The sequence below is a fragment of the Arachis ipaensis genome, chromosome B10 (genome assembly GCF_059453495.1).
Source record: "Arachis ipaensis isolate K30076 ecotype BB chromosome B10, ASM5945349v1, whole genome shotgun sequence".
NCBI classification, from domain to species: domain Eukaryota; kingdom Viridiplantae; phylum Streptophyta; class Magnoliopsida; order Fabales; family Fabaceae; genus Arachis; species Arachis ipaensis.
Genome location: NC_142435.1, coordinates 33,119,112 through 33,134,848, shown reverse-complemented (window position 1 = coordinate 33,134,848; position 15,737 = coordinate 33,119,112). Strand labels below are relative to the sequence as shown.

The 15,737-nt window shown below is 39.9% G+C and overlaps 2 non-coding genes across 2 annotated transcripts; one reads left to right on the top strand and one right to left on the bottom strand.

Moving 5' to 3' along the window:
- Positions 1 to 274: 274 nt before the first annotated feature.
- LOC148579621 (small nucleolar RNA R71) lies at positions 275 to 382 on the bottom strand. Its single transcript, XR_015895778.1, has one exon. It is a non-coding gene; the product is annotated as a small nucleolar RNA R71 (small nucleolar RNA).
- Positions 383 to 14,510: 14,128 nt separating this feature from the next.
- Positions 14,511 to 14,618, top strand: LOC148579620 (small nucleolar RNA R71). Its single transcript, XR_015895777.1, has one exon. It is a non-coding gene; the product is annotated as a small nucleolar RNA R71 (small nucleolar RNA).
- The last annotated feature ends 1,119 nt before the right edge of the window (positions 14,619 to 15,737 follow it).

Here is a 15,737-nt window from a genome sequence, read left to right as displayed (position 1 = left end):
ACCTCAATTAGTTTCTCTGATGCAGCAGAACTGCAAGTTTCATGGACTTCCATCTGAAGATCATTTTCAGTTCTTAACTGAATTCTTGCAGATATGTGATACTGTTAAGACTAATGGAGTAGATCCAGAAGTCTACAGGCTCATGCTTTTCCCTTTTGCTGTAAGAGACAGAGCTAGATTATGGTTGGATTCTCAACCCAAAGACAGCCTGAACTCTTGGGATAAGCTGGTCACGGCTTTCTTAGCCAAGTACTTTCCTCCTCAAAAGCTGAGCAAGCTTAGAGCTGATGTTCAAACCTTCAGACAGAAAGAAGGTGAATCCCTCTATGAAGCTTGGGAAAGATACAAACAGTTGACCAAAAAGTGTCCTTCTGACATGCTTTCAGAATGGACCATCCTGGATATATTCTATGATGGTTTATCTGAGCTATCAAAGATGTCACTGGACACTTCTGCAGGTGGATCCATTCACCTAAAGAAAACGCCTGCAGAAGCTCAAGAGCTCATTGACATGGTTGCTAATAACCAGTTCATGTACACTTCTGAAAGGAATCCTGTGAGTAATGGGACGCCTATGAAGAAGGGAGTTCTTGAGGTTGATACTCTGAATGCCATATTGGCTCAGAATAAAATATTGACTCAGCAAGTCAATATGATCTCTCAGAGTCTGCATGGAATGCAAGCTGCATCCAATAGTACTCAAGAGGCATCTTCTGAAGAAGAAGCTTATGATCCTGAGAACCCTGCAATAGCAGAGGTAAATTACTTAAGTGAACCTTATGGAAACACCTATAACTCAACATGGAGAAATCATCCAAATTTCTCATGGAAGGATCAAAAGCCCCAACAAGGCTTTAATAATGGTGGAAGAAACAGGTTTAGCAATAGCAAGCCTTTTCCATCATCAACTCAGCAACAGACAGAGAACTCTGAACAAAATGCTTCTAATTTAGCAAATCTAGTCTCTGATCTATCTAAGGCCACTGTAAGTTTCATGAATGAAACAAGGTCTTCCATTAGAAATCTGGAAGCACAAGTGGGCTAGCTGAGTAAAAGGATCACTGAAATCCCTCCTAGTACTCTCCCAAGCAATACAGAAGAGAACCCAAAAGGAGAGTGCAAGGCCATTGACATAAGCACCATGGCCGAACCTGTAAGGGAAGGAGAGGACGTGAATCCCAAGGAGGAAGACCTCCTGGGATGTCCAGTGATCAATAAGGAGCCTCCCTCTGAGGAATCAAAGGACTCTGAGGCTCATCTAGAGACCATAGGGATTCCATTGAACCTCCTTATGCCCTTCATGAGCTCTGATGAGTATTCCTCTTCTGAAGAGAATGAGGATGTTACTGAAGAGCAAACTGCCAAGTTTCTTAGTGCAATCATGAAGCTGAATGCCAAATTATTTGGCATTGATACTTGGGAAGTTGAACCTCCCTTGTTCATCAATGAACTAAGTGATCTGGATCAACTGACATTGCCTCAGAAGAGACAGGATCCTGGAAAGTTCATAATACCCTGCACCATAGGCACCATGATCTTTAAGGCTCTGTGTGACCTTGGTTCAGGAATAAACCTCATGCCCCTCTTTGTAATAGAGAAACTGGGAATCTATGGGGTGCAAGCTGCTAAAATCTCATTAGAGATGGCAGACAGTTCAAGAAAACAGGCTTATGGACAAGTAGAGGACGTGTTAGTAAAGGTTGAAGGCCTTTACATCCCTGCTGATTTCATAGTCCTGGATACTGGAAAGGAAGAGGATGAATCCATCATCCTAGGAAGACCTTTCCTGGCCACAGCAAGAGCTGTGATTGATGTTGACAAAGGTGAAATATTCCTTCAATGGAATGAGGACTCCCTTGTGTTTAAAACTCAAGGATCTCCCTCTGCAACCATGGAGAGGAAGCAGAAAAAGCTTCTCTCCAAGCAGAGTCAACCAGAGCCCCCACAGTCAAACTCTAAGTTTGGTGTTGGGAGGCCACAACCAAACTCTAAGTTTGGTGTTGAACTCCCATATCCAAACTCTAAGTTTGGTGTTGGAGAGTCTCAACAAAGCTCTGCACATCTGTGAGGCTCCATGAGAGCCCACTGTCAAGCTATTGACATTAAAGAAGTGCTTGTTAGGAGGCAACCCAATGTTTATCTAATTCTTATTTTTATTGTTTTTCATGTTTTCTTAGGTTCATGATCATGTGGAGTCACAAAATAAATATAAAAATTGAAAACAGAATCAAAAATAGCAGAAGAAAAATCACACCCTGGAGGAGCATCTGTCTGGCGTTCAGCGCCAGAACAGAGCATGGTTCTGGCGCTGAACGCCCAAAATGGGCAGCTTCTGGGCGCTGAATGTCAGAACAGGCATGGTTCTGGCGTTCAACGCCAGAAATGGCCACCAACCTGGCGCTGAACGCCCAGAGTTGGGTACAAAGGCATTTTTACATGCCTAATGGGTGCAGGGATGTAAATCCTTGAACACCTCAGGATCTGTGGACCCCACAGGATCCCCACCTACCTCCACTCACTCCTTCTCACCACTCTCTTTCACACAACCCCATAAACACTCTTCCCCAAAAACCCTTCACCAATCACCTCAAACTCTCTTCCCTATCACCTCTTCACCACTCACATACATCCACTCTTCCCCATAAACCTACCTCATAAACTCCACCTACCTTCAAAATTCAAAACCAATTTCCCACCCAAACCTACCCATATGGCCGAACCTTAACCCCCCCTCCCTTCCCTATATAAAGACCTCCATTCTTCATCAAATTCACACAACACACCCCTCTACACTCCTCTTGGCCGAAACCACATCTCCCTCTCCCTCTCCATATTTCTTCTTCTTCTTCTTCTATTCTTTTGTTTATTGCTCGAGGGCGAGCAATATTCTAAGTTTGGTGTGGTAAAAGCATAGCTTTTTTGTTTTTCCATTACCATTGATGGCACCCAAGACCGGAGAATCCTCTAGAAGAGGGAAAGGGAAGACAAAAGCTTCCACATCCGAGTCATGGGAGATGGAAAGATTCATCTCCAAAGCCCATCAAGACCACTTCTATGATGTTGTGGCCAAGAAGAAGGTGATCCCTGAGGTCCCTTTCAAACTCAAAAGAAATGAGTATCCGGAGATCCGACATAAAATTCAAAGAAGAGGTTGGGAAGTTCTAACAAATCCCATCCAACAAGTCGGCATCCTAATGGTTCAAGAGTTCTATGCTAATGCATGGATCACCAAGAACCATGATCAAAGTAAGAACCCGGATCCAAAGAACTATGTTACAATGGTTCGGGGAAAATACTTAGATTTTAGTCCGGAGAATGTGAGGTTGGCGTTCAACTTGCCAAACATGGAAGAGAACGCACGCCCCTACACAAGGAGAGTCAACTTTGATCAAAGGTTGGACCAAGTCCTTATGGACATATGTGTAGAAGGAGCTCAATGGAAGGTTGACTCCAAAGGCAAGCCGGTTCAACTAAGAAGATTGGACCTCAAGCCTATAGCTAGAGGATGGTTGGAGTTCATTCAATGCTCAATCATTCCCACTAGCAACCGGTCTGAAGTTACTATAGACCGGGCCATCATGATCCATAGCATCATGATTAGAGAAGAGGTGGAAGTTCATGAGATTATACCTCAAGAACTCTACAAGGTGGCTGACAAGTCCTCCACTATGGCAAGGTTAGCCTTCCCTCACCTCATTTGCCATCTATGTTACTCAGCTGGAGCTTTCATAGAAGGAGACATTCCTATTAAGGAAGAGAAGCCCATCACTAAGAAAAAGATGGAGCAAGCAAGAGAGCCCATTCATGGAGCTCAAGAGGCGCAGGAAGCTCATCACCATGAGATCCCGGAGATGCCTCAAATGCACTTTCCTCCACAAAACTATTGGGAGAAAATCAACATCTCCCTAGAAGAATTGAGTTCCAATATGGGACAACTAAGGGTGGAACATCAAGAGCACTCCATCATGCTTCATGAAATAAGAGAAGATCAAAAAGCAATGAGGGAGGAGCAACAAAGACAAGGAAGAGACATAGAAGAGCTCAAGGACATCATTGGTTCCTCAAGAAGGAAACGCCACCATCACTAAGGTGGATTCATTCCTTATTCTTATTTCTTCTGTTTTTCGTTTTCTATGTGATTATCTATGTTTGTGTCTTCATTACATGATCATTAGTAGTTAGTAACTTTGTCTTAAAGTTATGAATGTCCTATGAATCCATCACCTCTCTTAAATGAAAAAAGTTTTAATTCAAAAGAACAAGAAGTACATGAGTTTCAAATTTATCCTTGAACTTAGCTTAATTATATTGATGTGGTGACAATGCTTCTTGTTTTCTGAATGAATGCTTGAACAGTGCATATGTCTTTTGAAGTTGTTGTTTAAGAATGTTAAATATGTTGGCTCTTGAAAGAATGATGACTAGGAGACATGTTATTTGATAATCTGAAAAATCATAAAATGATTCTTGAAGCAAGAAAAAGCAGCAAAGAACAAAGCTTGCAGAAAAAAAAAAAGAAAAAAAAGGGGCGAAAAAAAAAATAGAAAAAAAAATAGAAAGAAAAAGAAAAAGCAAGCAGAAAAAGCCAATAATCCTTAAAACCAAAAGGCAAGGGCAAATAAAAAGGATCCCAAGGCTTTGAGCATCAGTGGATAGGAGGGCCTAAAGGAATAAAATCCTGGTCTAAGCGGCTAAACCAAGCTGTCCCTAACCATGTGCTTGTGGCGTGTAGGTGTCAAGTGAAAACTTGAGACTGAGCGGTTAAAGTCAAGGTCCAAAAAAAAAAAAAGAGTGTGCTTAAGAACCCTGGACACCTCTAATTGGGGACTTTAGCAAAGCTGAGTCACAATCTGAAAAGGTTCACCCAATTATGTGTCTGTGGCATTTATGTATCCGGTGGTAATACTGGAAAACAAAGTGCTTAGGGCCACGGCCAAGACTCATAAAGAAGCTGTGTTCAAGAATCATCATACTGAACTACGAGAGTCAATAACACTATTCGAAATCTGAAGTTCCTATAGATGCCAATCATTCTAAACTTCAATGGATAAAGTGAGATGCCAAAACTATTCAAGAGGCAAAAAGCTATAAGTCCCGCTCATATGATTGAAGCTCTGTTTCATTGATAGTTTGGAATTTATAGTATATTCTCTTTTTTTTATCCTATTTGATTTTCAGTTGCTTGGGGACAAGCAACAATTTAAGTTTGGTGTTGTGATGAGCGGATAATTTATACGCTTTTTGGCATTGTTTTTAGTATGTTTTTAGTAGGATCTAGTCACTTTTAGGGATGTTTTCATTAGTTTTTATGTTAAATTCACATTTCTGGACTTTACTATGAGTTTGTGTGTTTTTCTGTGATTTCAGGTATTTTCTGGCTGAAATTGAGGGACTTGAGCAGAAATCAGATTCAGAGGTTGAAAAAGGACTGCTGATGCTGTTGGATTCTGACCTCCCTGCACTCAAAGTGGATTTTCTGGAGCTACAGAACTCGAAATGGCGCGCTTCCAATTGCTTTGGAAATTAGACATCCAGGGCTTTCCAGCAATGTATAATAGTCCATACTTTGGCCAAGAATAGACGACGTAAACTGGCGTTCAACGCCAGCTTTCTACCCAAATCTGGCGTCCAGCACCAGAAAAGGAGCCAAAACCAGAGCTGAACGCCCAAACTGGCACAAATACTGGCGTTCAACTCCAAGAAGAACACTCAGGCTCAGCCCAAAAATACACCAAGTGGGCCCAGGAAGTAGATTTATGCATCAATTACTTACTCATGTAAACCCTAGTAGCTAGTTTATTATAAATAGGACCTTTTACTATTGTATTAGGCATCTTTTGTCTCAGTTTTAATCCATTGTTCATCTTAGGAGACTATTGATCACGTTTTAGGGGGCTGGCCATCTCGGCCATGCCTGGACCTTTCACTTATGTAATTTTCAACGGTAGAGTTTCTACACTCCATAGATTAAGGTGTGGAGCTCTGCTGTTCCTCAAAGATTAATGCAAGTACTACTGTTTTCTATTCAATTCATCTTATTTCGCTTCTAAGATATCCATTCGCACCCAAGAATGTGATGAAGGTGATGATTATGTGTGACGCTCATCACCATCTCCCCTATGAACACGTGCCTGACAAACACTTCCGTTCTACATGAAATAAGCTAGAATGAATATCTCTTAGATCTCTTAACCGGAATCTTCGTGGTGTAAGCTAGAATGATGGCGGCATTCAAGAGAATCCGGAAAGTCTAAACCTTGTCTGTGGTATTCCGAGTAGGATTCAATGATTGAATGACTGTGACGAGCTCCTAACTCGTGATTGTAGGGCGTTAGTGACAGACGCAAAAGGATAGTAAATCCTATTCCAGCATGATCGAGAACCGACAGATGAATAGCCGTGCCGTGACAGGGTGCGTGAGCATATTATTCACTGAGAGGATAAGATGAAGCCATTGGCAAGGGTGATGCCTCTAGACGATTAGCCGTGCCGTGACAGGGCATTGGATCATTTTCCCGAGAGATGACCGAAAGTAGCCATTGACAGTGGTGATGTATCACATAAAGCCAGCCATGGAAAGGAGTGAGACTGATTGGATGAAGATAGCAGGAAAACAGAGGTTCAGAGGAACGAAAAGCATCTCCATTCGCTTATCTGAAATTTCTACCGATGATTTACATAAGTATCTCTATCCCTATTCTATTATTTATTATTCGAAAACTCCATGATTATTTTATATCCGCCTGACTGAGATTTGCAAGGTGACCATAGCTTGCTTCATACCAACAATCTCCGTGGGATTCGACCCTTACTCACGTAAGGTATTACTTGGATGACCCAGTGCACTTGCTGGTTAGTTGTATCGAAGTTGTGAACCATGGTATTGGCACCATGTTCTTGGCGCCATTGCCAGGGAAAGAAAGAGCCATGAATTCTACATAATCAAAGTGTAATCACGATTGCACGTACCAAGTTGCTCACTTTGCTAGGGAATGTTTGAACCTGGACATCACAATTTCGTGCACCAACTATTAATTTAGGATTTGACTATTAATTCTGTATAGTCATTCAAAAATTTAAAAAAAAATTAAAATTTAAGATTACTGTTAAATTTACCGTCGATTGAATCTGCCGATAGCTAGTAATTTAATTATTAATAATTAGTATATTATCGTTAAATTTATCAAAGGATGAATCCGACAATAATAAATGTGCGAAAACTTAATTTATAGAGCCAAAGTTATTGTCGAAAATTTTCTGATGGTAACAACCTCCAAAATTTTGTTAATTAAAAGGTTATATCCATCGCTAAATTTAATGGTGATTAATAATGAACAAAAATATTCACCGATAAATAATTATTTGTAAGATTTTTGTCGTTTAATTTAGCGTGCCGCTAATTCTAATGATAAACAATTTATCTGATCTGCAGAATTTTTTAATAATTCACTTAATAAATTCGACGACTTTTTTTTGTAGTGTTTCATAAAAGAACTAGGAGATCCTATTTATATTTAGCCGTGTTAATTGAATCCAATAATAAACATAGTGTTGTGAAATAAAAGATATATATATATATATAATAAAGTTGTATAAATAGAAGACTCTAGTATTAAAATAATTAGCTCAATAATAATTTATATATATATAATAAAATTATATGTTGTATTGTGTATATATATACAAAGATAGAAAGAAGTATTAAAAATAAAGAGAGAGAGAATCGCATTTGTTTATTGTTGCAATCTCAATATAATAAAGATGGTTAATATTGCTATTAATATTATATGTAAAGAGTAATAGAAAATAGAATTTAAAATACTTATAAAATAAAAGAAGAGAAAGAATTGTAGTAAAAATATAAGGAGAAGAGTATTTGATTACAGCATAAAAGAGGATTGATTTATTTGTAAGAAAGGGAGAATGGTATTTTGTTCTGTTGTTATGTAACTTTCAGAGGCTTGAACCTCTATTTATAGATGTACATAGGATAGATTTTCAAATGCTTATTAAAAGCATTCTTTCTTGAGAATACTACACCGCCCTTCATAAATGGGCATCCACGTAACAAATCTTATCTCAACACTCCCCCTTGGATGCTCATTTAGGGATATGCCTCATTAAAACCTTACTAAAGGAAAACCCTATGGGAAAAACCTTAGTGAAGGAAAAAGAGTACAATATCCTTTGTGATGGGGACTGCCTCATTAAAAACCTTGTCAAGAAAAACCCAATGGGAAAAAAACTTGACCAAGGGAAAAAGAGTACAGTCTCCCCCTCTTGCCGACATCATTTAATGTCTCGAAATCGGCGCATCCCAATCTTATGTACCAATCTTTCAAAGGAGGATTTTGGGAGTGACTTTGTAAATAAATCTGCCAGATTGTCACTTGAACGGATCTGTTGGACATCAATTGTCCCTTGATTTTGAAGGTCATGAGTGAAGAAGAATTTGGGAGAAATATGCTTTGTTCTATCACCTTTGATGTATCCACCCTTAAGTTGAGCAATGTATGCTGCATTATCTTCAAACAGGACAGTTGGAGCTATCTTATGATCAATCAGTCCACATGATGATAGAATATATTGAATCAGACTCCTCAGCCAAAAATACTCGCGACTAGCTTCATGAATCGCTAGTATTTCAGCATGATTAGAGGATGTTACAGCAATCGTCTGTTTTGTGGACCTCCAAGATATAGCTGTACCACCATATGTGAACAGGTATCCTATTTGAGATCTCCCTTTATGTGGATCAGACAAGTATCCGGCATCTGCATAGCCAACTAGTTGTGACTTGGATTCATAGGAATAAAACAATCCCATATCAACCGTTCCATGAAGATATCGAAAAATTTGTTTGATTCCACTCCAATGTCTTCTGGTTGGAGAGGAACTATACCTTGCTAGTAAATTCACTGCGAATGATATGTCAGGTCGCGTATTATTAGCAAGATACATTAGTGCTCCAATGGCACTAAGATATGGTACTTCAGGACCAAGGATATTGGTGCACGAAATTGTGATCTCTGGTAATGGCTTCTTAGGCCAGATACTCTGATCTAGTTTTACAGTCTGTCACAACTTCGATACAACTAACCAGCAAGTGTACTGGGTCGTCCAAGTAATAAACCTTACGTGAGTAAGGGTCGATCCCACAGAGATTGTTGGTTTGAAGCAAGCTATGGTCACCTTGCAAATCTCAGTCAGGCGGATTTAAACATGATACTTTATTAGATTAAAATAAACAATAAAAGGGATAGAGATGCTTATGTAGATTCATTGGCAGGGATTTCAGATAAGCGAATGGAGAAGCTTTTCGTTCCTCTGAACCTCTGCTTTCCTGCTATCTTCATCCAATCAGTCTTACTCCTTTCCATGGCTGGCTGTATGCAAGGGCATCACCGTTGTCAGTGGCTACATCCCCTCCTCTCAGTGAATCATATGCTCACGCACCCTGTCACGGCACGGCTATTCATCTGTCGGTTCCCGATCATGCTGGAATAGGATTCACCCTCCTTTTGCGTCTGTCACTAACGCCCAGCACTCGCGAGTTTGAAGCTCGTCACAGTCATTCAATCATTGAATCCTACTCAGAATACCACAGACAAGGTTTAGACCTTCCGGATTCTCTTGAATGCCGCCATCATTCTAGCTTATGCCACGAAGATTCCTGTTAGGAGATCTAAGAGATATTCATTCTAGCTTAATTCATGTAGAACAGAAGTGTTTGTCAGGCACGCGTTCATAGGGGAGATGGTGATGAGCGTCACACATAATCATCACCTTCATCACGTTCTTGGGTGCGAATGGATATCTTAGAAGCGAAATAAGAAGAATTGAATAGAAAACAGTAGTACTTTGCATTAATCTTTGAGGAACAGCAGAGCTCCACACCTTAATCTATGGAGTGTAGAAACTCTACCGTTAAAAATACGTAAGTGAAAGGTCCAGGCATGGCCGAGAGGCCAGCCCCTCTGATCTAAGAACCAGGCGTCCAAAGATGTCAAATACAATAGTAAGAGGTCCTATTTATAATAAACTAGCTACTAGGGTTTACATGAGTAAGTATTTGATGTATAAATCCACTTCCGGGGCCCACTTGGTGTGTGTTTGGGCTGAGCTTAAGTGTTGCACGTGCAGAGGCCATTTGTGGAGTTGAACGCCAGTTTTTGTGCCAGTTTGGGCGTTCAACTCTGGTTTTGGATCCTTTTCTGGCGCTGGACGCCAGATTTGGGTAGAAAGCTGGCGTTGAACGCCAGTTTACGTCGTCAATTCTTGGCCAAAGTATGGACTATTATATATTGCTGGAAAGCCCTGGATGTCTACTTTCCAACGCAATTTGAAGCGCGCCATTTCGAGTTCTGTAGCTCCAGAAAATCCACTTTGAGTGCAGGGAGGTCAGAATCCAACAGCATCAGCAGTCCTTTTTCAACCTCTGAATCTGATTTCTGCTCAAGTCCCTCAATTTCAGCCAGAAAATACCTGAAATCACAGAAAAACACACAAACTCATAGTAAAGTCCAGAAATGTGAATTTAACACAAAATCTATTAAAAAAATCCCTAAAAGTAACTAGATCCTACTAAAAACATACTAAAAACAATGTCAAAAAGCGTATAAATTATCCGCTCATCACAACACCAAACTTAAATTGTTGCTTGTCCCCAAGCAACTGAAAATCAAATAGGATAAAAAGAAGAGAATATACTATAAATTCCAAACTATCAATGAAGCAGAGCTTCAATCATATGAGCGGGACTTATAGCTTTTTGCCTCTTGAATAGTTTTGGCATCTCACTTTATCCATTGAAGTTTAGAATGATTGGCATCTATAGGAACTTCAGATTTCGAATAGTGTTATTGACTCTCCTAGTTCAGTATGATGATTCTTGAACACAGCTTCTTTATGAGTCTTGGCCGTGGCCCTAAGCACTTTGTTTTCCAGTATTTCCACCGGATACATAAATGCCACAGACACATAATTGAGTGAACCTTTTCAGATTGTGACTCAGCTTTGTTAAAGTCCCCAATTAGAAGTGTCCAGGGTTCTTAAGCACACTCTTTTTTTTGCTTTGGACTTTGACTTTAACCGCTCAGTCTCAAGTTTTCACTTGACACCTACACGCCACAAGCACATGGTTAGGGACAGCTTGGTTTAGCCGCTTAGACCAGGATTTTATTCCTTTAGGCCCTCCTATCCACTGATGCTCAAAGCCTTGGGATCCTTTTTAATTGCCCTTGCCTTTTGGTTTTGAGGGTTATTGGCTTTTTGCTCTTGCCTCTTGGTTTTAAGAGCTTTGGCTTTTTCTGCTTGCTTTTTCTTTTTCTTTCTATTTTTTTTTTCGCCTTTTTTTTTTTTGCAAGCTTTGTTCTTTGCTGCTTTTTCTTGCTTCAAGAATCATTTTTATGATTTTTCAGATTATCAAATAACATGTCTCCTAGTCATCATTCTTTCAAGAGCCAACATATTTAACATTCTTAAACAACAACTTCAAAAGACACATGCACTGTTCAAGCATACATTCAGAAAACAAGAAGCATTGTCACCACATCAATATAATTAAACTAAGTTCAAGGATAAATTCCAAACTCATGTACTTCTTGTTCTTTTGAATTAAAACATTTTTTTTTATTTAAGAGAGGTGATGGATTCATAGGACATTTATAGCTTTAAGACATAGTTACTAACTACTAATGATCATGTAATGAAGACACAAACACAGCTAAGCACATAACATAGAAAACGAAAAATAGAAGAAGTAAGAACAAGGAATGAGTCCACCTTAGTGATGTCTTTGAGCTCTTCTATGTCTCTTCCTTGTCTTTGTTGCTCCTCCTTCATTGCTTTTAGATCTTCTCTGATTTCATGAAGGATGATGGAGTGCTCTTGATGTTCCACCCTTAGTTGCTTCCAATAATTGTGTGGAAGAAAATGTATCCCCTGAGGTATCTCAGGGATTTCTTGATTTGCAGTCAAATGTTCTACCACTGAGCTATAGACCCTTGATGGAAGCTTTTGTCTTCCCTTTCCTCTTTCTAGAGGTTTCTCTGGCCTTAGGTGCCCTCAATGGTTATGGAAAAAACAAAAAGCTATGCTTTTACCACACCAAACTTAGAATGTTGCTCGCCCTCGAGCAAAAGAAGAAAGAATAGAAGAATAAGAAGAAGATATGGAGGAGATGGATGAGAGTGTGTATTTGGCCATATGGGTGGGATTGGGTGGGAGAGAGATGTTGAATTTTGAAGGTAGTGGGTGTATGGATGTGAGTGGTAAATGGAAAACAGAAGGGATGATCATGAATGGAAAGAGAGATGATGAGGTAGGTGGGGATCCTGTGGGGTCCACAGATCCTGGGATGATCCTGTAGGGTCCACAGATCCTGAGGTGTCAAGGCATTTACATCCCTGCACCAAATTAGGCATGTAAAATGCCTTTGCACACAACTCTGGGCGTTCAGCGCCAGGTTGGTGCCCATTTTGGGCGTTCAACGCCCCTTTGCTGCCATTTCTGGCGTTGAACGCCAGAACCATGCTTGTTCTGGGCGTTCAGCGCCAGGATGCTCCCATTCTGGGCGTTCAGCGCCAGAACTATGCTCTGTTCTGGCGTTTGAACGCCAGGCAGATGCTCCTCCAGGGTGTGATTTTTCTTCTGCTGTTTTTTTTTTCGTTTTTGAAATTTTTTGTTTATTTTGTGACTCCACATGATCATGAACCTAAGAAAACATGAAAAACAATAAAAATAAGAATTAGATAAACATTGGGTTGCCTCCCAACAAGCGCTTTTTTAATGTCAATAGCTTGACAGTGGGCTCTCATGGAGCCTCACAGATGCGCAGAGCTTTGTTGAAACTCTCCAACACCAAACTTAGAGTTTGGATATGGGAGTTTAACACCAAACTTAGAGTTTGGTTGTGGCCTCCCAACACCAAACTTAGAGTTTGACTGTGGAGGCTCTGGTTGACTCTGCTTGGAGAGAAGCTTTTCCTGCTTCCTCTCCATGGTTGCAGAGGGAGATCCTTGAGTTTTGAATACAAGGGAGTTCTCATTCCATTGAAGGACTATTTCACCTCTGTCAACATCAATTACAGCTCTTGCTGTGGCCAGGAAAGGTCTTCCTAGGATGATGGATTCATCCTCTTCCTTTCCAGTATCCAGGACTATGAAATCAGTAGGTATGTAAAGGCCCTCAACCTTTACTAATACATCTTCTACTTGTCCATAAGCCTGTTTTCTTGAGCTGTCTGCCATCTCCAGTGAGATTTTAGCAGCTTGCACCCCATAGATTCCCAGTTTCTCTATTACAGAGAGGGGCATGAGGTTTATTCCTGAACCAAGGTCACACAGAGCCTTAAAGATCATGGTGCCTATGGTACAGGGTATTATGAACTTTCTAGGATCCTGTCTCTTCTGAGGCAATGTCAGTTGATCCAGATCACTTAGTTCATTGATGAACAAGGGAGGTTCAACTTCCCAAGTATCAATGCCAAATAATTTGGCATTTAGCTTCATGATTGCACCAAGAAACTTGGCAGTTTGCTCTTCAGTAACATCCTCATTCTCTTCAGAAGAGGAATACTCATCAGAGCTCATGAAGGGCATAAGGAGGTTCAATGGGATCTCTATGGTCTCTAGATGAGCCTCAGAGTCCTTTGGTTCCTCAGAGGGAAGCTCCTTATTGATCACTGGACGTCCCAGGAGGTCTTCCTCCTTGGGATTCACGTCCTCTCCTTCCCTTGCAGGTTCGGCCATGGCGCTTATGTCAATGGCCTTGCACTCTCCTTTTGGGTTCTCTTCTGTATTGCTTGGGAGAGTACTAGGAGGGATTTCAGTGATCCTTTTACTCAGCTGGCCCACTTGTGCTTCCAAATTTCTAATGGAAGACCTTGTTTCATTCATGAAACTTATAGTGGCCTTAGATAGATCAGAGACTAGATTTGCTAAATTAGAAGCATTTTGTTCAGAGTTCTCTGTCTGTTGCTGAGTTGATGATGGAAAAGGTTTGCTATTGCTAAACCTGTTTCTTCCACCATTATTAAAGCCTTGTTGGGGCTTTTGATCCTTCCATGTGAAATTTGGATGATTTCTCCATGTTGAGTTATAGGTGTTTCCATAAGGTTCACCTAAGTAATTTACCTCTGCTATTGTAGGGTTCTCAGGATCATAGGCTTCTTCTTCAGAAGATGCCTCTTGAGTACTATTGGATGCAGTTTGCATTCCATGCAGACTCTGAGAGATCATATTGACTTGCTGAGTCAATATTTTATTCTGAGCCAATATGGCATTCAGAGTATCAACCTCAAGAACTCCCTTCTTCATAGGCGTCCCATTGCTCACAGGATTCCTTTCAGAAGTGTACATGAACTGGTTATTAGCAACCATGTCAATGAGTTCTTGAGCTTCTGCAGGCGTTTTCTTTAGGTGAATGGATCCACCTGCAGAAGTGTCCAGTGACATCTTTGATAGCTCAGATAAACCATCATAGAATATATCCAGGATGGTCCATTCTGAAAGCATGTCAGAAGGACACTTTTTGGTCAACTGTTTGTATCTTTCCCAAGCTTCATAGAGGGATTCACCTTCTTTCTGTCTGAAGGTTTGAACATCAGCTCTAAGCTTGCTCAGCTTTTGAGGAGGAAAGTACTTGGCTAAGAAAGCCGTGACCAGCTTATCCCAAGAGTTCAGGCTGTCTTTGGGTTGAGAATCCAACCATAATCTAGCTCTGTCTCTTACAGCAAAAGGGAAAAGCATGAGCCTGTAGACTTCAAGATCTATTCCATTAGTCTTAACAGTATCACATATCTGCAAGAATTCAGTTAAGAACTGAAAAGGATCTTCAGATGAAAGTCCATGAAACTTGCAGTTCTGCTGCATTAGAGAAACTAATTGAGGTTTCAGCTCAAAGTTGTTTGCTCCAATGGCAGGAATGGAGATGCTTCTTCCATGTAAATTGGAATTAGGTGCAGTAAAGTCACCAAGCATCCTCCTTTCATTATTATTATTTTCGGCTGCCATCTCCTCTGCCTGTTCGAAAATTTCTGAAAGGTTATCTCTGGATTGTTGTATTTTGGCTTCTCTTAATTTTCTCTTCAGAGTCCTTTCAGGTTCTGGATCTGCTTCCACAAGAATGTTCTTATCCTTGCTCCTGCTCATATGACAATGAAGAATGGCCAGAAAAATGATAATAATAATAGAGATCCTTTATACCACAGTATAGGGATCCCTTTGTGAGTGGAAGAAAAGAGGGGGAGACAAGGAATGTAATGTAATGGAAGAAACACAACTGTAAGGAGGCTTTGAGATGTGAGATGAGATGTTAGGATATGAATGAATAAGTAGAATGAGATGGGGGAAGGAAAATTTTCGAAAATTATTTTGAAAAAGAGTTAGTGATTTTTGAAAAATGGTTTTTGAAAATTTGTTAGTGTTTTTTTCGAAAATTTTTTTTTAAAATTAAAAAAAATAATTAGTTAATAAAAAAGAAATTTTGAAAAAGGGGGAAGATATTTTCGAAAATTAGAGAGAGAGAGTTAGTTAGGTGGTTTTGAAAAAGTTAAGAAACAAACAAAAAGTTAGTTAGTTAGTTGAAACAAATTTTTGAAAAGATAAGAAGTTAGGAAGTTAGAAAAGATATTTTGAAAAGATATTTTTGAAAAAGATAAGATAAGAAGATATTTTTGAAAAGATATGATAAGATTAGTTTTGAAAAAGATTTGATTTTTAAAATCACAATTAATG